We start from the raw sequence: 24,105 nt of genomic DNA, 5'->3' as shown, positions 1-24,105 counted from the left end.
CCTCCTTGTTGCCATCTGTAGGGGTGCCCCTATTCCCTCATCGTGGAAGGGGGCGGAGGTGGTCCCCATCCATAAGAAAGGTTCGAGGGACGACCCATCTAACTATAGGCCGATCAGCTTGCTAGACACCAGCCAAAAAGTTGTCGGCAAAGTCCTGTTACTCAGAATCCTAAACTGGGTAGAAGAAAATAAAATCCTTTCCGACTTCCAGGCGGGTTTTAGAGTAGGCACTGGAACGATTGAGCAAGCATTTAGGCTCATGATGGTATATTGGAAGGTCGTGGTTATAGGCAAGGGCAGTCTTTATCTCGCGTTTATCGATTTAAAGACTGCCTTTGACCTCGTCCCTAGGGACTTATTATGGAAAGTACTTGCTGACATGGGGCTGCCACATTATCTACTATCCCTATTAGTCAGACTACACCAGGACAGCTTTGCCCAAGTCAGGTGGGGTCCTGGAGGGGAGAAAACGGGCAGTATTCCGGTCGAGAGAGGAGTCCGCCAGGGATGTGTTCTGGCTCCCACCCTTTTCTCTCTCTACATCAATGGGGTGGTTGAGCATCTCCTCAAACATCCATCTGACGAGCCATCCCTGGCTGGCGAACGCATACCGACCCTCATCTTCGCGGATGATACGCTTTTAATCTCCAAAACCCCAATGGGTCTCCAGAGACTTTTGGACAATTTCCAATCATTTTGCACCAATCGAGGCCTGGTAATAAATACAAATAAAACGAAGTACCTTGTCCTCAATCCACCGAAACAACATGTGTGTTCCCCCACCCTAAACGCTGAGCTCCTGGAAAGGGTAAAAGTCTTTGATTACCTTGGGATACGCCTTTCGGACAAAATGGACTGGACGCCACACCTAGACAAAATGCTGCTGAGCCACAAAAGGATTACAGGTGCCCTTTTGAGAGAGCAACGTTCCAGTACAACAAGGCCTATAGGTACAGCCCTTGAGATTTACACAGCTAAAGGTGTTAGCTCTGCCCTCTATGGGGCGGAACTTTGGGGCTTTTCGTCCACCGACGCTCTGCAAGATCTGAGAACAAATTCTGCAGAGAAATAATGTCCCTTCCACAAGGCACCCCGACACTTCCTTTATTCATGGACCTTGGCTGTACCCAGATTGGCGAAATCGCGAAATTTCGCCCTTTACTACTATGGGCCCGTATTTGGCGGGTAGAAGAACTAAGTGGGTATGCCAGAGGCCTTAAGGAAATTATGTCATCACCAAGCTGGTATAAAATCAAATGGCTAAAAGACATGAAAAGCCTATTAACTAAGTTGGGCCAACTTGAATCATGGCTAAGTAGAACTTCACCCCCAAAGCAAACACTTAAAAAACTTTATTGGGACTGGATTTGTTCTCAAAGAAACTCTAGCACATCCCTAGGCAGGCTAACAGAGAACTTTCTGATGTTCAAAGACTATCCCAGGCGGGAACTATATCTGGATACAATTGGAAAACCCTTTGATAGGGCCTTGTATTTCAGATTTAGAACGGGAACCTTACCACTTAACACCTTCACTAAAAGATGGAAATCTTGTATGGAAATGTCTGATCTATGCCCATCGTGCCTTGCTAAACCGGAAACATTAGCACATTTTTTGTTTGTTTGCGGTGAGTACGCTACTCCAAGGAGGGTCTGGCTCAAAAACCTATGCCGGCAGCTGGGGACTAGGAGTCATGATGTGGCAATCAGGATACTTATTTCGGACAGTAACGTACTCTATGCTTGTGCCCTAGCCAAATTTCTATCTTGGGCCTGGGCTATTCGAGCCAAAAAGCTAAAACAATCTGTTTAATTCTTTTTTAGAAAAATTTCTTAAACTGGAAATGCTGCCATAATTGTTCAATCTTTATAACTTAACCAACTAGCTGGCCAGCTTAATTGAACAAGCAATCTTTGAAACTATTGCCCTTCCTTAATGCTTGGAACAGAGATATGAATTCTTTTTAAAATTTATTACTGTTGTATTTAACTGTAATTTTTTTATATATTGATCTGCTTTTATGATAATGACTTTTATCGAAATAAAGCTTTTGAAAAAAAAAGAACTTGGAAGAATATACTTGTGGACACAGATTTAAACATTCTTTTTCCTTGTCTGGGTTACTTGTTGGTGCACCCTTGCTTTTGTTTAAACTGTGATATTCCTGGATTGGTATTACATTGTGACAGTGGGTGTTTTACGGTGTGCTTCCTGAAGAGTTCCAGAATATATATATATATATATATATATATATATATATATATATATATATATATATATATATATATATATATATATTATAGGGATAGCGAGTCAGGTGCTGTGGCCTATGGGGTTCCACTGTCTAGCTTCATCGTTTACAAAGCACACAATACTGTAGCACAGAAACAATTGTAAGTAGCACTAATACACAGTGGGCTCCAGGAGGAGACCAAATCATATACTAAAATGGTGGTATAAGAACCACGACTCAAGGCAAGACAGTGTCTAGAGGGTGTAGAATCGCTCTGACCCCAAGGAACCACCTAAGGTGAGTAAGTAAGGACCCCCATGGAGGACAGGAGCAGTGTGAGAACATGACCATGTGCTAGGTACAATTCAATGGGAGAGTCGCGGTAGCAGTTTTAAAGTTTAAGACCCTTCCCAGTGGATTACCAGGAAACCCTTTGGAACATAGAAGGTTGGAGAGCCACCCCACCAATGGATGCCGAAGTACCAGAGATACCTACCCCAGGGAGGCCGGGTGCATAGGGCTGAAGTGGCATCGGAAACCGCCGTTGTTCTCAATGGGAGTCTTCAGAGGAATGCAACTGCTGGAAAGAAGAAAACGTCTGGTGGGACCCACAGGTGTATTCCTGAAGGAAGGAACCTGAAAGCAGAGGAGACAGAGTCTGGGTCACTCAGGAGTGACCAGGGCCTTGGTAGACAAATGCCTACCGATGTTGGGCACTTCGGGTGTGAAGATGGAGACCTTGACTCTACATCTGCGGGGACCAGGAGATGTCGAGGATGACCAGAAGCAGTATACAAGCTGTCCCACGAAGGAAGTCAAGTGCTGAGGGGTCGGTGTCCGGCGGAAGCACCAACAAGTCTTGGCAGCGGCAACCCACGAAGAAGGTCGAGGAAGGTCACGGTCTGGCCCAGCAAGAACCAGGAAACTCAGCACAGTGAGGGAAGTCAGACCAGGCCTGGAGCAACCAGGGGACCCAAGAAAATCAGTGTTGTCCCTCAAATGGACCCACAGGCCGAAGGTACTGGGGTCGCGAGGGGACCTCTTGCAGTTTCACAAAACAATAGCGTGCAGGGCACAGAGTGTGAGGAGGCCAAAGTCCTTTGTATGAAATGTACACAGAGGTTGGGGCTATCAATAGCCCAATGCACTTAGTTGAGGAATGCCAACAAGAATAAGGAATATGCACTTGCAAATGTACGCTGTAAACAGGGGTTTATGCGGTCCCCACGAGGGATACTGTCCTCCATCTTGGTGAGAGGGCAGCTCAACCTCTAGGAACATAGGAACCCACCTCTTGTGTTGCTGGAGCCTTCGGAGTCCACAGGAGCTCAGGATCAGCAGACCAGTCAGTTGGTTACACTGCCTGTGAATGCAGGGGAGTGACTCCTTCACCCCAAGGGAGATCCTTCAGTTGTCCTTAATACTCCATAGGTCCTGCATGGAGCCTGTATGGTGCATGGGCACAGACAATACTTTAGACAGAGAGGGAATCAAAGTTGGTCCCAGTTGAAGTCCAGCGAAGTCCAGAGTGTCCAGACGGTCGAAGGTCAGTGGTTTCTTGTTCAGAATCTTGTCCACGTTGAATCTAGGGTCCTACAGCCAGGTAAGCCCTTTTGTACCCACGGCAGAGGGTTAGACAGATTCAGGGGACCCTCCCTGGGGAGGGTCAGGACAGGGGGGTTACTCCCATCTCCTTTGTCCAGTTTTACGCCAGAGCAGGAGGCAACGGGTCCCAGGACTGGTTTGAACTGGACTATGCACAGGGACACCAAATGTGCCCCTTGTGCTGACTTTCAGGCACTTTGCTAGTGCACCCACCCAGCTCCAATATACTAAATCCTGTCTAGAAGGTGGTCACACCTCCCTGTGACAGGATGCCTATTGTGCTGCCTTCCCCTGCTCCAGCTTGGATCAGCAGCAGGAGGGCAGACATGTGTCTCTGGTCGGCAGCAACCATTTTGTGCTGCCGGGGTCGAGAAGGCTGATACCGAGAAGACCAGGGACCCCATGAGGCTTGCTTCTGAAGGGTGGAATCTTAACTCTCACACTGGTTACCGGTGTGGAGGTATGATTCCAAGGTGTTTGATACCAAACATGACATGGTTTGTTGCAGCCCTTTTCGAGCTAGCATTTTACGCGAGCATATAATGCATCTCTACTTATATGTCAGGCTGCGTCAGCAACAAACCGGAAGAATGGTCTCTGAAGGCTGCAGGGGTGCTCTGCTCATGCAGGGGCACCCTCGTGTAAATCCCAGCACCCTGCCTTCAGGATTGTCAAGGCCTGCTATAGGGGTTACTTATAGGTTCTAAGTGCAGTGACCTACAGATATAGTAAACATATATCTAAAGTAAGTGGTGCATGCACCATCATACACAGGCTGCAATGGAAGTTCCATTTTGCATGGCCTCTCATGGGTGGCATAATACATGCTTCAGCCCATATGAGGCCTCTGGGGTACCTATGCTCTAGGTACATGTGTACCACATACTAGGGACTGACAGTATCCAATCTGGAGTGTACCTAAGTACATGACATACATTTTTTAGGGAGAAAGCAGATAGACAGGATCCCAGTCAGACTAGTCAAAAACAGTGTAACATCAAGCAAAAAGTGGAGGTAACCATAAGAAGCAGATCCTACTTTCCTACAGAGACCGCCTACGAATACCAGGTGATGTAGGCTTCTCGTTTTCTTTTTTGTTTTTTTGTTGCTTTGGGTGATGTGGGTTGCATGTCTGACTTGCTATGGCCAGCACTCAAGTGGAACGAAAACAGCTAAGACCCTGAGGTTAATGTTTACAACAAAGTGATGGAGCGCAGCGTTAGCCTCTTTGGCTTAAAGCTGCGCTCCTCCACTTCAGAAACGCAGGGCTGCACCATATTTACAGCAATATGGTGTAGCTCTGTGTTTCCTCCTGCCCTGGCACTAAATTTAGCAGCCTAGCACCAAATGCAGGCACCCATGCACCATAGTGAAAGGGTATCCGCGTCAAGGGGAAGATTGTTTATGTGCAGGAAGGTCTTCCTTCCTGCACATAAACAATCTTTAAATGGTGTTTTGTAACTTTTATGTGTGCTGCTTAATGCAGCACACATAAAGTTGCAAAACGTAATTTTTTTCTGATTGTTTATGTGCAGGAAGGGTCACCTTCCCGCACATAAAAAATCATTGGCAATTTGCTGTTTCAATGTGTGCTGCACACTGCAGCACACATGAAAACAGTAAAAACGTGGGGAAATGAAGCATTTCTCATTGTTCCGCCTGTTTTCCCTGATCTTTATATTGGCATTTCCTCCAATTTACGCCACCCTTGTAAACTGGGGGCAGTGTCAAAATTAATGGGTGTTGCGGTGGAACGGCCACCGTAACACCCATTTCCCTCTCCTTTCACGCTAAGTACAGCTTGAAAGGGTGCCTTATTTAGAAGGCAACGTTAAGTCACATTAAGTGGCTTAACGCTGCCTTGAAAATAAGATGAAGCCCCTAACACCACCAACACGCCACTAAAAGTGACGTTGTGGCGGTGATAGGGGTTTGTAAATAGACCCCCAAATGTCAGAGCACTTCATGCCGTTCGCCATATCACCTTGAAAGCACAAGATTTCATCTGATCTTTCTTTCATTACAGCTGTCAGTAACGCTGTTAGGATCTTTTCTGTCGGTGCAAAACACACTTCTGTTGGGTATATAAATGTGATTTATTTGCAATTGACACAATGTCTCCTTCATTGAATGTGATATAAGTTTATCCTGATGCACTCACAGTTATGCGGCTCAGCAAGTTTGTGCTGTTGACTCATGGGCGTAAGTGTTGTAAAGCTTGTAATGAAGGTAAAATATATGTGTGTTCAGATGTGTGATTGAAAAGTCTGGACGAATCAAGTCATAAAATAGGATGTATATGTCATCGACATAGGACAATGCTTGGTCATCAAATTTTTGTAAACGTTCTGTTACATGTGATCAAAACAGCTAGGGGCTATTCTTATATATTAGGGGCAAGGGACAAGAACTGTCTTTGAGAACCGAAAGCACTAAATTCAGAAAAGTACCTGCTTTCAACGCTACGTTTTGGCAGAAAAACCCATTTGAAGTGTTTAATGTGGTTTTATATTTTTTGAGCACTATATTGTTCATTAGTGCTGTGTTATGCATGTTTTAGACAGCAAATGCGCATGTAGCAGTTTTCAAGTGTCTATAATCTAACACTAAACTACATGAATGGTCTGGTTTCATTACTGGAAACAAGGGATTATTCATTGGTGACGTGCAACTTTCTATTACACTCTGGAATTCAAGTTGTATGAGTATCTCTCCAACATGTTATTTGGCCTCATGTTTAATGGGGTATTGCCTTTGTGGTTTTGGGCTGGACCTTCCAGGTACAATGTGGTAAGGGGGATCCTTCATCCTAACCTACGTGGTTGTGGTATAACACCGGAGCTTGTGCTAAGGCCCACTCCTTGGTGTATGTGTGTTAAACCGTTTCTGAAATGAGGTTGGAAAAGGCTGGTAAAATTACTGTTTCTCCCAGTGGGCATTCCCTAACAAACTCAGGTGGCCAATCTTTTTAAGCCAAGAGAGTGTCATAACTGATTACAAATTGTCCGAAAAGAGAACATTGATAGTACATTGATCATCGTCCTCCATACAGAGTTGCAATTTATATAATTGACTTGGAACACTCAGTGTCTAGTTTGGTGTTTCCACCTGGACGTAGTCACTCATTGCTACTGACGCCAGACACTCCATAAGATTCTGGCGACCTATCATGGCTTCTGCTGTGCTGTCCAGCATGGTCAGGGCTCATTCCAAGTTCAAAAGCCGAGTTCTCAATATCTGTGGCATGCTGCGCTTTAATTATAGCCACTTTATTTTATTTTTTTAAATGAGGCTTTGACAGTGTAGGTTAGTCTTCCTTTTTTATTATGAAGTCAGAATAGAATTGTGAGTACTAATTTTAGTTTGATGTACTTCTCTGATCTGCACTCTGATTGTCCTCCTCTCTCCTAGCATTTTTCGGATGACTTCTGAAAGGAACAAGAAGGCTGTGTATCAGTATACTGATACCTATCAGGCTGTTTAATTAAATCTTGGTTGCGCAAAGTATAGCGCTTGCAGCGGACTCCTGTTGAGGAGATCCACCCTGTGCTTTAGTCTTTTCTTTATTTTTCTCATTATCCCACTTCTTTTTCGAAGACTCAGGTAACTGCTTCAAATTATCCTTTTCGGAATTACCCTTAATTTGTGGTGTGTTATGTCTCTCTCCCAATTAGCTCTACTTATAGATGTATAGTTTTCCTCTATAATTTGAAGTAATTAGCGCTCCTGATCTACCGGAGCAACCTGTGTGAATCGCTGGCGTATAGCCAACGCTCCTTTTATACAACACGGCAAAATTGCCCATTAGTTTCATCCCAGAATTCAGGGCAGAGGCTGCCCCTTACTTATTCTAAATCTACTTAAGCACCTCAGTCAAAATAGCTAATGACGGTGTACCGTGTGCTCTGGTATAGGGTGCAGCAAAGACTGTGCCCCAAGTAGCTCAGTCTTCCACTGGGGAGCCATCCTCCATTGGCGGGCATGATGTGAGAATTCCATGTTTTTCTTGGGGTCTCGTATAGGGAAACACTGCTACAAGCTGATTTGTTTTTTGTGTAATCCAGAATGGAATCTCATCCCGTCTAATGGGAACCATACCCATTATTGCATTAATGGTTACTGGACTAATTCCAGGCATAGCCAAATGTGGATGTGCAGCTTGAGCAGCCCGTTGTGGGCTAGCCTTATGGTTCTCATAATGAAGTGCACAAGACGTTTATAGAGTGTATAGAGTATAGTCTAACAGCTATAGCGGTCAACATCAAAGTTGGGGAACAGGGTTCGAGTCTCAGCAGGGACGCTCAACATCCTGGGATTCTGGGCAATCACTTGATCTCCATGTGCCTAACAACAACAACAAAATTAATGTGTCCATCTATAATGCAACTGGTGCTCATGTAAAGCACTCGGATACCTCTGGGTCGAGTTTGCGCTATATAAAACAGAGGAAATAAATTAACTAATTCTCTGTATAGTTTTCCTAGCTCTATGTCTGTAATGTTTTCTATATCTATATATGTTGTGTAGCTGGCTAAGACTGGCCATGTTGCTCTCTCATTGCTGAGAGTACCTAGTCTGACATTTTCCAATGTATGTGGTAGGGCGTCTACAAACCAATTCATGGGTTTCTGATAAGTGAGCGGGATTCCTAATTCCTCATATGCTCTATATTGATTTGGTACTGCTACTTCACTGTATGTGTTCAAATTCCCTGAGTTGGCATTTACTGCCGGGAATGTGACCCATAAATAGAATACCTCTGTTTTGTACACTTCGTGGGCCTATACCACAAAGGTAATATCCCCTCCCTTTCTCAGGAGTCCTTGTTGTAATAATGTTTGTGTTAATGTCGGCAACTAATTAGTAGAACCACGTGTCCTGGATTAGCCATTGAAGTATTTGAAATATATGAAAGTCAGAGGGGGCACCTATGTGGGGTGACACCACGGACATCTCCGGTTAGTAGCTGAGTAGGCTCTTTTGACAAACAAAAGAAAAACTACTTTGGAGACCCAATAAATAAGTACCCAAGCTGGAACGTTGTCAGGCCCATGTCGTACAGTTCATACTTTCTCAGTAAAACTTGGCATTTGTTGGACAACATAAATGTCAAAACTGCATGAGACTGAGTCCACGCACACCATCAGGATATGCTGGCCTGAGTCCTGCCTAGCTCACAGTGCACCATCTGTACCCCTAAGCTAGCAAGGCAACAGGTGGTATGTGCAACCTGAAAACATGAAAACCCTGACTCCCCAAGGAAATCTTGGAAACAGATTTAGAACCCTTTCATTTGGTAGCTCATGCATCCCCAAAGAGGGACCCAAAAAATATTCAAAAATGGTGTTTAGATATTTATTGAAGAAATAAGATCCTTTTGATCTTTTTTTTTTAGAATTTTTTTATTGGCATTTCACAAAATATAACCGTGTACAAATCTTTGTAGCAAAAAATCAATAACAGCAAACAATTAGGTGTTCACATGTCTATGTGGGCCACAAATTACTGATCAGTGTTTTAACCAAGCATCACATATCCACATACAGTTAACTACATGTACTGGCTCGTTTCACAGCCTACAGATGTACATAATTAAAACAAATCCTTCATCATTCTAGGACTTTTGTCTGTGTGCAAACCTTCGCAGCATAGATGAAAAATGCAAATGTTTAGGACATCTCATCTAGGTGGACTGCAAATTACAGATCCCTATTCCAATCGTGCGTCCAATATATATGCACAGTTCATCACATTAGTTGGATTGGTTTACAGTCTGCAATTGGTCATAATCAGAAAAAATCTTCTAAAATGACAACAATAACTCCTAAAAGAACTCCCCCCTCCAAATTCCACCCCACTTAGGCTTCCATGTGGACAAAAATCATGGTGATTAAAACAAATCCTTCATCATTCTAGGACTTTTGTCTGTGTGCAAACCTTCGCAGCATAGATGAAAAATGCAAATGTTTAGGACATCTCATCTAGGTGGACTGCAAATTACAGATCCCTATTCCAATCGTGCGTCCAATATATATGCACAGTTCATCACATTAGTTGGATTGGTTTACAGTCTGCAATTGGTCATAATCAGAAAAAATCTTCTAAAATGACAACAATAACTCCTAAAAGAACTCCCCCCTCCAAATTCCACCCCACTTAGGCTTCCATGTGGACAAAAATCATGGTGATTAAAATCAGAAATATAAGCTAAATGGACCTCCAGCAAGGTCTTGTATCTTGGAGGATAACCCCCCAATAACTTGGTATAATGTGGGACCTGTGAGTGCAGGGTATGTGCCACGGCCAATGAAGCAATAAGATCCTTGTGTAAAATACATGCGCTGCAATTATCAATAGATGGAAACAAAACAGAGTAACCTGCTTCACAAGAATGGTAAAGAAAATGAACAATTCAACCATTGTACGTTTACATAAAAGATATGCTTGCATCTGAGTACAATTATCTTTGTGCTCATACCTTACGCTCTCTACCCTAGTGTACCTAGGTGGGTGTATTTAGCAGAATACCTATAAGTCCCCGGTTACCTGTAGGTATGTTTCATCTGGGAGTCCATCTTGGTGTAGAGTTGGGCACCATCCTTCTCAGGAGATAAACAGGATTCAGCTGGGCTGCAAAATAGAACATGGGATGACTTTGACAGTGTCAACTTAATGCTCCTCTAACTACACAAAGGAGTGATTTTCTTTACATAATAAACTTCACCTTTGTTGCCATGCCGAAGTCCCCATCAGGCTGTCATTACTTATCCTATCCTGACAAACCTGTTGCAGAGCAAACAAAAACATGTTGCCAGTGAACTTTAGCTTTCATACAGAATGTTCATGGTGCCAATAATATGCCTATGTAGATGTGTACATGTAAGGAAAGCTATTTCGTGGAGCATTATCCCATACAAGCACGCAAGCAAATGCGTGTCAAATGTCAACGTACAGGAAAAGATGTCAGTTGTAAACATGAACATGTGAATTAGTGGTGTTCCTACCCTGGCCTAATGTGACCGAACAACACAGGGACAGCTGGTTAATTTCGTAGGGATGCAGAGATGAAATGGGGTGGGCAAAGAGCGAGGGAGCGGGCGGACTGGGGGGGGGGGAGGGGGAGTCGTTTAATCAGGGCACATTTTTCTTACATAAACTATTTGCGATAACATGATTTGATTAAACATTCAGATGTAACTCGGTATGGCTGCATTAGCCCTTCCAAAATAGTTGATGGTTCTTTTGGGGCGACAGGCACTCTGTAAGTTGGGGCAGTGGGTGGTTTTAAACTCATGATGCAGGGCAGTAGGGAGGGGGGAGTTCTTAAGTTTAGATCAACTGCCTTGTTTTGAATTATGTTTAGTTGGTCTAATAGTTGCGGATCGGCACTAACTAGCAGGCTTAGGAGTGGAAGCAGACTGGCATGGTATCTCCTGAAGGTACAGAGATCCACATATTCATCACTGTTACACCAATGGAAGTGCACACACAGCGAGAGCTGAACATCTGGACATGGAATATGAATGGTCTAGGAAGTCAAATTAAGCACACATTAGTTAAGCATGCCCCAGACCACCTAGTGTTGATCCAAGAAACACATCTCTGTGGTAACAAACCGGGCCCCCTGGATGTGGGATTGCCCTGTGTTTTCGGACGATAAAGAACAGGAAGCAGAAGGGAAGGTCGTCCAGTATCGAAAGGAGGAGGTTCATGGAGAGAGTCGTGAAGAGAGACCGAGAAGAAACCTGCAGCCAAGTCAAACCGAAGAGGAGCCGGGAGACCCGAGAGACGGTGACGAGCCCTGTGAAGGCAAACCAGGAGGCCACTGATTCCAAGAGGTGCCCCATCACGTTCCCGGAGGGACGTGGCTTGCACAGGTACGTGTAAGGTTCCTGGGAGCAGGAAGGCGGATGGGAGTACCGTCCCTGGGAGGCGAGGAAGACTCCTCATAGGGCTCCCTTAGCACCTTGGCTGCTAGCGATATTTTCCTAAAGTGCTGCATTCCCAGATTTCCCATTGTTCATGACGAGCTCAGCTCGTCATCAGCACAGCTCAACTGTGCCTCATGACGAGCTGAGCTCGTCATGAGCATGGAAGGGGTTAGAGAGGCCGTGAGAGTTGTTTGCAATCCCTCTTCATCATGGTGGTGGTCTCCATATCCCCTGCACCCTGTATAACACTTGAATGGGTGTTACATCCCTCACTCCCTTCTCATTAGCGGTCTTCGGTACCTCGCACTAATGGATGTGCATTTTCCTTCGGGTTTTTTTTTGTTCCATACGTTTCCGACGACCCTCCCTCCGAAGTACAAACCCGGAAAAAGACACCAAGGAGAAGAAGACATTCCCTGAACAGAACGTCCAGTCTTTGCTTCATTTTCTTTTTGATTTGAGTGTCAGTTTGGTCTACGCATAAACCAATAGAGATCGGTAGACTGCATACGTTTGTTGTGTATTTTCTGCATCACACCACATGACCATATCTTTAATCAACATACACACATAAGCAAATTCCGAGCCACATCACACCAAGCACAGTAGATCGCCGACCATTCCCCAATAGGGGTCATGCTGAGCCGGCCAACCCAATACTTTGTGATGGCCTCTAGAATAGGTACATGCATGACAGGAAAATCAGAGAGAAACTTAGGGAAGGAGCAGATATCTATTTTTACTCATCTTGTGTCTTTTGGGAGGGGTTCAAGGATGTCATGCGTGGCCAGACCCAGGTCGCGATGGGGGAAAGAAGAAAGAAAGCAAACTCAGATGGAAAGTGATTGAGCAAGGTATTAAATAACTGTTGGCATGGCTAGTTAGGAGGGACAAAAACACTCGGGTACTGAAAGCTGCTGACAGTGACTGTAAGCGCCAAATGACTAGTGTCACCATAGCGGACACCCTTGCCACCAATTATGAAGGTCTATATGCATATGGGATAACTATGACTTACGCAGATTTTGCTGATTTTCTGAAAGATATCAATCTCCAAACACTCGCAGGGGAGGTGAGAGAGGCTCTAGAAGCAGAACTGATGGCGACAGAACTTGTACTGACAATACAAGACCTCTAATCTGGGAAGGCCTCCCTATAGAATTGTACAAGGGAGTGGCAGATAAGGTCGCCGGGTATATGCTGGCCATGTTCCATGCAGCATGAGGAGGGAAGCCTCCCGGAAAATAACGAGTTGCCACTATTGTTGTTTTACACAAGAAAGGTAAATGGTCAACAGACTGTGGCTCCTACGGGCCCATATCCTTATTGAACGTAGAAGCCATAGTACTGTCAAACGCCCTGATGACCAGGATACACAAGGTTTTTACCTCAGTAATACACCCTGACCAATAAGGCTTCATGCCACATAGGAGCACGCGCCTCAGTCTGAGACACCTCTATGGAGTGCTGCATTAGACCAGACCATCTCATACAGACCAGGCGGTACTGATGGCCTTGGATGCCAAAATAGCATTCAACAGTATTGAGTAGAGCTACATCTTTGCTACTCTAACCAGGATTGGCTTCGGGCCAAAATGTTGTGGTTGGGTTAAACTGAGGGTTATGCTGGTGCGAGTGAAGGTTAATGGAGCAGTATCTTGTGTCTTTGCCCTGCATAAGGGCACAAGATGAGGATGTCTTCTCCCCCATGGTTTTTGCACTAGCACTAGAGCCGCTCATGGCCTGGGTCTGTCAGGATCCACTTATACAAGGAGTGAGTGGTGGTGGAGATTGGGAGGAACACATCTCCCTATACGCTGACCATGTATCACTTTATATCACTCAGCAAACCCTTTCCATAGCCAGAATTTTGCAGATCTGTGACATCTTATTGACTCACTCAGGGTATCAATTAATTTGACAAAATGCCAAATATTTTCCTTGTCGGGTGGTACCCTGAAGCTCCCTTCCTACTGTATGGCGCCATTGGTGTCAGAAGGTTTTCGATATTTTGGGATTTATATTATCTGATACCCACAAGAATTCCTTCGAAGGAACCTATTCTCGCAGCTTGATAGACTCTGTAGGGCTGTAGCACACCGGAGGAATCTACTGCTATCCATAATGGGCGGAGCAGCTCTTTAAAAAATGATAATTAAACAACAGGGGGTGGTGATGGACAGAGTCTTTGAATTAAGCAGAATACTCTCACCCAGTCAAGAGATCAGGGCTTAATCCAACACCGTTTTTTAGCTCACTGCACCACCCCAGCTCAGAACCTGGCTATATGCAAATTAGTCTGTCCCTGGCCCAGTGTATCATGGGAACAGGGCAAACCAAACTACCAAGCCAATTCTTTCACTGGGAAGGAAACAAGCTACCGGATGACTTTCCCACGTCTCCTCTAGGTGCTTCAAAATACACTCTTCAGATCCCACTGGAGTTTTTCTGGAAAATAGACCTCAAAGCCCTCTTCCTACTTTGGAATGGAAGCAGATCACATATTGCGTTTTGTAAGCTCCAGAGAGGTGGGTCTACGACGGTGGACTGGATTCCCAGATGTGCTTAAATACTATTGGGCAACACAACTAGTGGTAGTGAACAACAGAATTTTCGTTGACCGTAAAGAGCCAGCCTACTGAGTGGATAGAGAGGCTATGGGTTGCAAGGGCCATGTGATGGTCTTCTATCGAAAGAAACAAGAATGTGAACTGCAGATACATATCAGACCATGGTTATGATATGGAGGGAGGCAATGAGCTACTTGGGTTGGAGAGGTAGGCTCACCAATCTGACCCCACTGGGACAGTGGTTTATTGCAGAAGGTGGGTAGATAGACAGGCTTCTCGGAATGGTAATGAATAGGTATATAGCACCTGGGTGTTGTCTGCAGGGGACAAGCCTTCATACAATTCGAGATCCTATGTCAAGAATACAAACTGGCAGATCCTTTTTTGATAAACCATTTATTTTTGATTTGACAGAAAGCACCAACCATACATCATGAGACCATAATAGCACAGGAATATATGCAACGTTCTCGTTAACCCATTTTACAGGGAAGGATGGACACACAGCGATATACGATCGAACATTCCAGGTAAGACTAAACCATTCCCCTAACCACTTCCCCAGACCCTTCGGTATTTCTTGGGACACCCATGTGCCTCGTATATGTTTTTTTCCTGCATGGCACACCAGTCAACACCGGCTCGCCATCTCTCAATGCTTGGGGGGTCGGGGCACTTCCAGGAGGCCGCCATGTAGCGTTTAGCCACCACCATTGCCGTAGTAAAAAACGGTTTCTCATTTCTAGACCCATCCAGTCCGTCTGTGATGCCTAGAATCATGTGTTTTGGGTCATGTGGGATCTCCCACCCTAGTATTTCTGTAAGTTCCTACTCAATGTCCCCCCATAACCGTGTCAAGCGTGGACAGGCCCATACCATATGGAAGAAGTCGGCTGGCTCATAGCCACATCTAGCGCGGGCGGGGGTTGGGCAAAGTTCTGCTCGATGTAGGCTCGCAGGGCTCAGATAGGCTGCATGTAGGTAGTATAGCTGTACCATACGCAATTTGGCAGAGGCGGTGACTGTCCTGGGGCCACAAGGGCATCACATCAATCCTCCTCCTCCTGAGTGCCCACCCAGTCTTCCCATTGGACACGTAACTGATCTAGAGATGTTGGGGTGTTATTGATTAATGATTGGTAAATGTGAGAAATGCCCCCCTTCCCCAAACTGGTAGATTCTAAGAGGTATTGATGACCACAGCATGGACATGACCTTAGGAGACATATAATAGAAGGGGCGCAATTACAAGAGGTGACACCACTAGAAGACCGTTTATTCACGGAGCCCATAACCGTTAAGGAGATTTCTATTATTTATAGAAAGCTGGTTCATAATTTCCCTGACCCGATTGTGGTGCTGAGAGACGACAGGGCAGAAGACCTAGGAGACATAGGTGCTGTCGACTGGGTAAAAACCCTTAATAGCACGCTGGAAATAGTGATTCGTGTCCAGTTCAGACTGGTACAACTAAGTGTTAGGGTTAGTGAGCCACAGAGAGCTTGTCCCCTCTCAGTACAGTAATGACCTCTTTAGTAGCTTCTATTTACGGTTAGGGGTTAGTGAGCCACAGAGAGCTTGTCCCCTCCTATTTACACACACTGTGTTAAGGTACTCTGTGCTAACTCATTAGGTAGGCTTTAGTTTTTAGCTTTTATGTGACTGATGATTCCTCTTTTGTTCGTTTGATTATTCTTGCTTTTACCAAGGCTTTTCTCCTTGTAACACACTCTAGACAAATGTGCAAAATCCTCTCATGATAAAACCTAATTTACATAAAAACCGAAGAGCTGCACGCATCTCATGATCCACGTGCAGCGCGAGAGAACCACACCCAGCCCCGGCTATAAAAGACCTCACCGATCCCCACCCAGCACCTGTGCTCGTCTATTTCCTGCTTACCAGAGACCGGATCCTCTTTGTCTGCACTCGTGCTCCTGTACCCTTCAGATTCTGCGTTGGCTTCAAGAAGGCGTGGTCGTAGGCTAATTCGTCTTTCGGCAATCGGCTTCAAAGAATCCTGTCTCTTCTCCCAATCACTCGCGAACAAACCTGCAAGATAAAAGAACAAGGTTAGATAGAAAAACAACCTCTTCAAGTATCAGTAATTGCAAGACTTTTAGTAAATAAGGCTTTATTTTAAAAAAGGTTGCAAGTGCTTTGAAGTAAAAGTACAGAACCCATTTTTTGCAGAACTTCAGGGCAAGTAAACAAGTGAGTGTGTTACAAAAAGAGTCAAAGGTCTAATTTTAGGAATTAATGTATGCAATCCTAATCACAGTATTTATTTTGTTTTAGAAGTTTCATGAATACAAGAAACATCCCAGAACATAAAGAATCATTTACCTGGAGGCTAGAGACCAGGAATAGAGAGGTATATCGGCACACTATACAGAGAAGGAAAAGTCAGGCACACTATTAGGGCTAGGTTGTATTTACCTGTTCTCGTTCATTTTCTATTAGGCACCTGTTCCCTAAGAAGTCTGATTGAATCACAGATCGTTTCAACTCGTCTCCAGTGGGAAAGACGCAGGAACTGTGTTGTTTCTCTTATTATTATTTTATCCACTTCCCCCTCCCCTGGAGCTAATGGTTATTTTCACACTGTGAATAACTAGTGTGCTGGAGCAAGCAGTTTCAGGGTGGGAACAGACTGTCTTCAATATCCAACAGAACTAACCGGATACTCAGGTGAGCTGGGCTTTGACACTAAGGATCTGCATATGTCTCACTACTCTAGGGTCCTATTACACAAGATAGTATGGGCAGGTTCACCATTATGTCCCTGGGGACGTGACCAGGAGGGTTCTATCTTCCATATCCTTTGGAGAGGCCCGTCAATACAAGATTACTGGCAAAACCTTTTGGGAGAATGTCCCAGGTCCTGACTTTGGAGGTTCCCATGGATGCAAAGTGGCTCCTCCTGACAATAGCAGGAGAAGCCCTCTGGCCAAAATATTAGTAATCTGTTTGGTAGCTGCAGCTGGGGTTGCCAAATGTAATATAGCAAGGGCATGAGGCACAGCACGTTCCCCCAAATTGAAGACCGAGAGTCCGTCCTAGACTGGTGCCAGAGAGCGGAACAGGTAGTCTATCAGAGCAGGGGCTGCCACAAGAAGTGGGAGAAAGTATGGGGCAACTGGCATGACTTTTGAGGGTATGGAATGTGAGGAGTGTTGCTGGGGAGGGAGGCGAGAGCACTACTGTGGAGTTATCATTGGTGCAATATGCTACAGGCAGTAAAAATGCCAGTTCAAATGTGTATTCACGCTTTGCCTTTGTTACTATCTGCCTTCATTGCCATGTATAACAGATGAACGTCTCTGTTCATTACTTGTAACCATTGTATAATGAGCAATGTTCAAATAAAGAGTTTGAAAAAAGATTTTCTCTATACAAAGATTGCTTTGCTGAAAGTTACCCATCTTAACCAAGTTCCTTACTTAATTCTGCATTGAAGTTTGACCTTGACTGTATCTAATTTGCTTTTGGAGAAACACATGTTACCTTAGAAATAAATTTACATATATCATGTGCTTAATTTTTGTAACAACAGTAATGATGATTACAAAAGTGCTAGTAGGATTCAATTTAGCACCCAAGAAAGGCTCTAGAAATGCAAACACAACAAAACATGCATACCTGAATGATGAAGAGCAAATAAAAGCTTCATTTGTTGCATGTAATCGACAGGATTACTCAACTAACATTAGACTAGCACAGGAAAACACACACACCATTTGCCCCATCAGCATCAGAGGAGGTCACATATTTTCTCATGCCATTATCATATATAGTGTACTGCTTTCATTTGTATATAGACGCAAACATTTTGAATATTTCAATTCTATGGTTTAATTCTCTCTAGAATGCCTTCAGCAGACAGCATGAATTTCCACCCTCAAACAAATAAAATGGACATAGCTTGGTACTATTTTATGCCACACAGACCTATAGCTATTGTTAAGGCTTTTCAAAACTATTTCACCTGCTTAATGCTAACCCTAAAGTTTTCATTATGGCTTTAGAAGAAAGAAACACTAACATGACACGTAGTAAAGATGAACACAGTGATGTTTTGAGAAATGTTTGGAAGAAAGAAGTACATGAATTTAAAAAGAAAATAGAGATTAGACAATCAAATTAAAGCGAAAAATTGGATTTTCAGAAGGACATTCAAGTGAACCAGAAATGTAGAAATTAGTAGATGTGAACACACATTCAAATTAATGAGAGGGACATGGCAGATTTTACATGAAGAAGAATCTTTAATTCTAGGAGTTTATTTTGTTTGTAGACATAAAGCTTATTTTCTCCTGCCTAGGGAGGTATTTGCTATTTAGCTATGCTATTTCCTAGGATGTAGGATGTAAATAGTACAGTTGCATTAACAATGACACCAGTGCACAGACACACCCATAATACAGAAAGTGGAGGTGAATTAGTCGGAGACATATTTGGTGCAATCATTCAAACAGTAGGAGTCATATTAAATATTTAAAAGATTAGAAAACTGTCAACTGCTGTCAACAATCTGGAAACCAGTATTCTGGAGCTTTATTAGTAATAAACACTGAGCTTGTAGCAATATGATCAATGGTTTTGCAAGATCCTTTAGCATTAGACATTTTACTCGTAGAGAAAGGTGGAATCTGCAAGACGCTTAAATTAACCCATTTCTGCTCCTTCGAAACTGATTGGAGTAAGAAAATAGAGGAATTCGCAAAGAACATTTGAGAGTTAAAACCTGAATTAGAAGAATTGGAAACACATAGCATTTTAGACAATTTTGGGAAAGGGATTCATACCATTGGGAATTGAATTACAACAGTAGCAGGAGGTATTTTAAAAGCTATACTTATGCCAATACTAATCATAGGGCTTTGTTTGCTATGTCTTTATATATAGGCTGTAGATTTACTTACACAAGAAAAAGACAAGAGAAAGAAATAGGAGATTTGAAAAATAATTAGTTTTAAATAACCTCATGAATGATGACTACCGTTGAAGATGAGGATGCGGACTCTATAGGTGTTCCCCCAGCGAACATACACTAAGCGGCAGGAAGGGGGGGGGGGGGGTCCTGAGATCTGAAAGCAAGGTACTGAGAGCGGCCCTCTGCTGCCTGGATGGAATGCAATCTCCTATAATGCTACTTCAGTCAAGGGGATACCAAAGGGGATGATGGACAGAGCGTTTGAGCAAATCAAGCACTCACCCCCAGTCAACTGATCTGGGTTTAATCCATCACCATTCTTTAGCTCACTCCACCACCCCAGTTCAGGCATGGCCATATGCAAATCAGTCTGACCCTGTGCCTCATGGGAACAGTTCAGTCAAGGGTGGCACTCGGATTGGGCCACTGGTCTACAGTACATTAAAGGCCTAGGAGTAAGTGACACAACTTGGTATTTGTGGGAGGGCAGGATTCCGTCGGGGCTGGATGTCAGCATGTGTGTGGGACCACAAATGAGTTTCGAAAGAACCAGATATCCTGGACTGACTAATGATCTGTACCAATGTCCCAAGTTGGCTGAATGTACGTTTATAGGTTTGCAGGGTTGTGGCTTAACAACTAAATGCACCTTGTGTAAAACCTAATAAAATCTGTTTACAAAAAAATGAATGATGACTACCGTAAGCCGTTAAAATTCCAGCGTTTGAAGCAGAAATGACGGGATTCAACAGCTGATAAAAGTGTTCTTTCAGCAGAACTTACAGGTGAAATAAAGATAGTGTGATGGTTCAGATAATCATCAGATCGGGGGCTAATAAGGTCCCCCAATAAAAATGCTAATTATTCAGATTTGCAGTTAAATGAATGTGTAATAATTAAAGTAAAATGCAAAGCCGAAATGACCTGCATTTAAAATGTGCAAACTGAAATAGGCAGTCATATCTATTTGTATAGACCATAGGAATGTTCACAAGCAAGTTTCCTTTAAATAGAAGTGCACCTAATATTGCTGAAATATACACAATGTAATTTAACAGCTTGACCTTAATGTGACATATTTAGAAATATTCATCTTGACTTCAGAACATTCTTTCTCATGTCTCAAATAACGCTTGAATAGAATAGTTGTACATTTAAACAATAATTCATGTTAAATGGAATACATTACCTTACAGTTACTTTGAAAGTTAATGTTTCTCGTCTTTAGCATATTTAATTGTTCATGCAGTGAAACATTTAATATTTCGAAGGTATGCCTATGGGAACTGTGGTTTATGTTTCCAGAACTTAACTATGCTAAATTGTCTGTAGCTATCTTTGTGATAAAACTTCGCAAGCCGTATATTATTTTGTGGGAAACGACGAGCTAAACATGCTCACAGATTAGTGTTGTTATTCAATTTGTCCAGAGAATAAGAAGTGTGCTACAATGTCTGCAATATGTTTTCATGACATTTATATTAGTGTATGTTCCTAGTTAGTTGCGATGCTCTTAATCTTTTTTTGCAGGCCTATTCCTTTGTCCCTTGCTGACAGTTGTGGCTACTGCTACTTGTGTTTGTCCATACCCAATTTTGATGCTTTATTGTTACAGATTGCTGCCACAACTCCAAGATCCTTTGCTCAAATTTGTGAGGCTCAGCTGATTTTCATGAACTAAGTTTTATGGGAAGTTCAGCTCCTTTAACTTGCCTTTGAGTTGTATGCTCTCTTGATCTCATTCTTTTCCTTTTGAACTTGAGCTCTTCATGTGTTCCATTAACTTCAAATTCTGATCCTGATCTTTATAATAGGGATTTTGGTTTATTTTAGAACATGCTAAATGCAATATTTGAATATCTGTTCTAAAAAACTTTTTTGTGAGGTTTCTCTAAACCTACTGAAGATTTACTGACTAACTTAAATAAAATAATAAAAAGAAACTTACTAATCTCTAACTGAGAATAAAGCTTTTAAAACTTAGCCAAACTCTCATCATTGACTGAACTTGAAATTGTAATTGTATTTCCCAGCGCGGGAACAGGACTTGATCCTGTAAGTGTTAATTGAAAGGTTGAACCATATTATTTAAATTTGGCTCCTGTTCGCACTATCACATGCAATGGGTGTATGTGTGTGGATGGTACAATACATGGAGGGCCCTGGGTTGCATTTGGGAGAAAAAGGCTAGTATGATGAGGAGAGGAGGTAGAGAAATCCCTCCGACACATATTTGTGTATTGCTGCATTCCTGTGGGCTGGGTGGGACACATACTAGGGAGGAGAGAGACAAGCTTCCCCCGTATACTTCAAAGAATGTTCTTTGAATCAGTGAGAGGTCACAAAGAAGGGTCCTGGACACGTCTCGTGAAGGAGATAGGGGTATTATAGAATCATAAAGACTAGGGCTTGGGCCCTGAGCTAATCTTTTGATGCACATATCACTGTGGCTGACATCTAGGTGTAAACTTTAGTCGATCCATGGACTGTGGTGTGGGGCTGTCACCTTTGAAGTCACTCCTGCTGTGACAGACAGTTTTTAAGAGGAAGAGGGCAGAGGAGTGGGCACTCAAAAAGAAGCAGACCCCTAACATAAACCTCAATGACTCAGACTCGAAATCACATTTGGTGCCTGGAAATAGACTGTAAGTTATGAACCAGAGACCCCAAAAATTGTGATCTGCTGAGCAGCCAGACTGGTTGGTGGAGGAGGGGAAGCTCTGCAAGATTTCTGCCTGTGACCAAGATTGGGGACCAAGGCCTGCAAGTCTCCCTGCCAGGTGAGGGGACATCACCTGGGAATCTAAGAACACCTGCCCTTGAGCACCAGAGCCTGCCTACTTGCCAAGACCAGTGTGCCCTGTGAGGAAGAGGAGAGTGTTGGAAGGAGCAAGGCCCAGTGAGGATCCCTGTCAAGTGGACCCCCATTACGAGGTGTTTAGGAAATGGTATCCATAGTCCTTGAGCCGTAGTGAGCTGCAACCCCATATGCCAGGATGGACAGTTGTTGGATACTTCGCTGTACTGAACTGACGAGAGCCCATGCACTGGGAAGCTACAGTGACCCTGGATGCCAGAGGGGGTCACCTGGAGAACAAGACATGTGACTTGATATACAACCCTCTCTGAAGATGTGAGGCAACCATTGGAGCATCAGCACTGTTACCAAGGTGAGGGACCTGCTTCAGGATTATCGCACTACCTCCACACCCACACTGTGGGATGGATCGGACATTTACCCTGCAAGGAGGAGCCGCAAAGAACTTCCAGTCACTTCAGTAGTGAGACTCCGCTGAGTGAAGCCCACCTGGGCCAGGTGCAGCAAACTCACCTGAATAAGCTGCTGTAGCTCCAAGCTCCCGGGGACGTGGCGTGCTCAGGACTTCCAGATTTAGCCTTCAGGTGAGGGTAAGACTAACCACAGGCCAATCGGCCATGGGGAACTTACTGCTAGTTAGCATTCAGGCGCTGGAACACTGTTGACTTTAATAGAGATTCATAGTGGACTCTTGAGACGTGGACTACTAGTGGAGCATCCCATGGATGCTGTCTATAGTGAAAGGGAAATAACCACTACTGCTAGAATAGACAATAGAGTGGGACCCGGGGAAACTACCTAAAGACATACTAGAGCCCTGACCGCAGGGGGGTTGTGTACTTGTTTGTGAACGGCGTATATTTCCTTTGGGTTGGTAGTGGTAGAAACAAATATGACAGTTTTTTCATAAAAGTAAGTATTATACTGGACAATGATGTATTGCTTCTACTGTGCGCATTTTGAGTTGTTAGCATCTGGAGGATTTGGCTAAATGGTATTTAAGACTAAAAGCCCCAAGTTACAGATTTTATCCATTTGAAAATCCTGATGGCTCTTAACGGTTCAATGGAGCTTTGCCAGCGTATTTCAAATTGAGCTGGAACCAGAACACAATTTATTACAATATCATCAACTGCAGGATCCTTAATATTCAGTCAACCTTTATTTATTTATTTATTTAAAAAGTTTTGTATAGCGCAAACATGACCCTAGAGGGTATCAGAAGACTTTACAAAGAATTGCGACACATATAAGCGTAGAAAATTGTGGCAAAACAGCAGCAATATACAAAACTAACAACCGGTACGCAACGTCATATTAAAGGAGGGTATCAGAACCGCCGCATTGCAAGAAATCATATGTGAGGAGTGGGGCATGACAAGGAAGGCAGAAGAACATGTGAGTAAAATACAGCAAGAGGCGTTGTTGTGACAATAAATGAGGAGGAGCCGGCTGTTAGACTAGTAGTACCAGTCAGATCTAGGCTGACAGGACAAAAGGCCGAGGTTAAACTTCTAACTCAGAAAAGTACTCATCAGTAAAGCTTTCACTTCCTTTTTGAAGGACACTGTTGATGAAATCAGTCTAGTTTATGAAGGTAGGGAGTTCCATGTTCTCAGGGCAATACCTGAGAAGGATCTATTGTAGGTTTCCATTTTTATTTTATTTTTTAGTTTAAGCAGCAAGGTACTGGAGCTCCTGGAGAAACGGGAACTGCCAGAAAGTTCCAGCTTGTTTGCGAAGTACAGAGTGTTGAAGTGAAAGGCATTATGGGTCATGCAGGCCAGTTTTAGTTGTATACTTGCCTCAAAAGGTAACCAATTTAGATATTTCAAATCCGGGGAATTGTGGTTGCTTTTCTTGGAGCCTGTGATGATCTTAGCAGCAGCATTCAGTGAAGCCCTGAGAAGGGCCAGTCTGTACCTCAGTAGACCGCACAGAGTTGCGCAACCATATTCTAGCCGTGAGATGACTAATGCTTGCATAGCGGACTTGAAGTCCCTAGGGGAAGG

At 43.6% G+C, this 24,105-nt stretch overlaps 1 pseudogene; it reads right to left on the bottom strand.

The window, feature by feature from the left end:
• Positions 1 to 24,105, bottom strand: part of LOC147732767 (calcium homeostasis modulator protein 5-like) — a 71,456-nt pseudogene that overhangs the window by 13,704 nt on the left and 33,647 nt on the right.

This window comes from Lissotriton vulgaris, chromosome 2_1 (genome assembly GCF_964263255.1).
Source record: "Lissotriton vulgaris chromosome 2_1, aLisVul1.2, whole genome shotgun sequence".
Classification (NCBI taxonomy): Eukaryota; Metazoa; Chordata; class Amphibia; order Caudata; family Salamandridae; genus Lissotriton; species Lissotriton vulgaris.
Note: the sequence above shows the minus strand (reverse complement) of the source record. Positions and strands in the feature narration are given on the sequence as shown.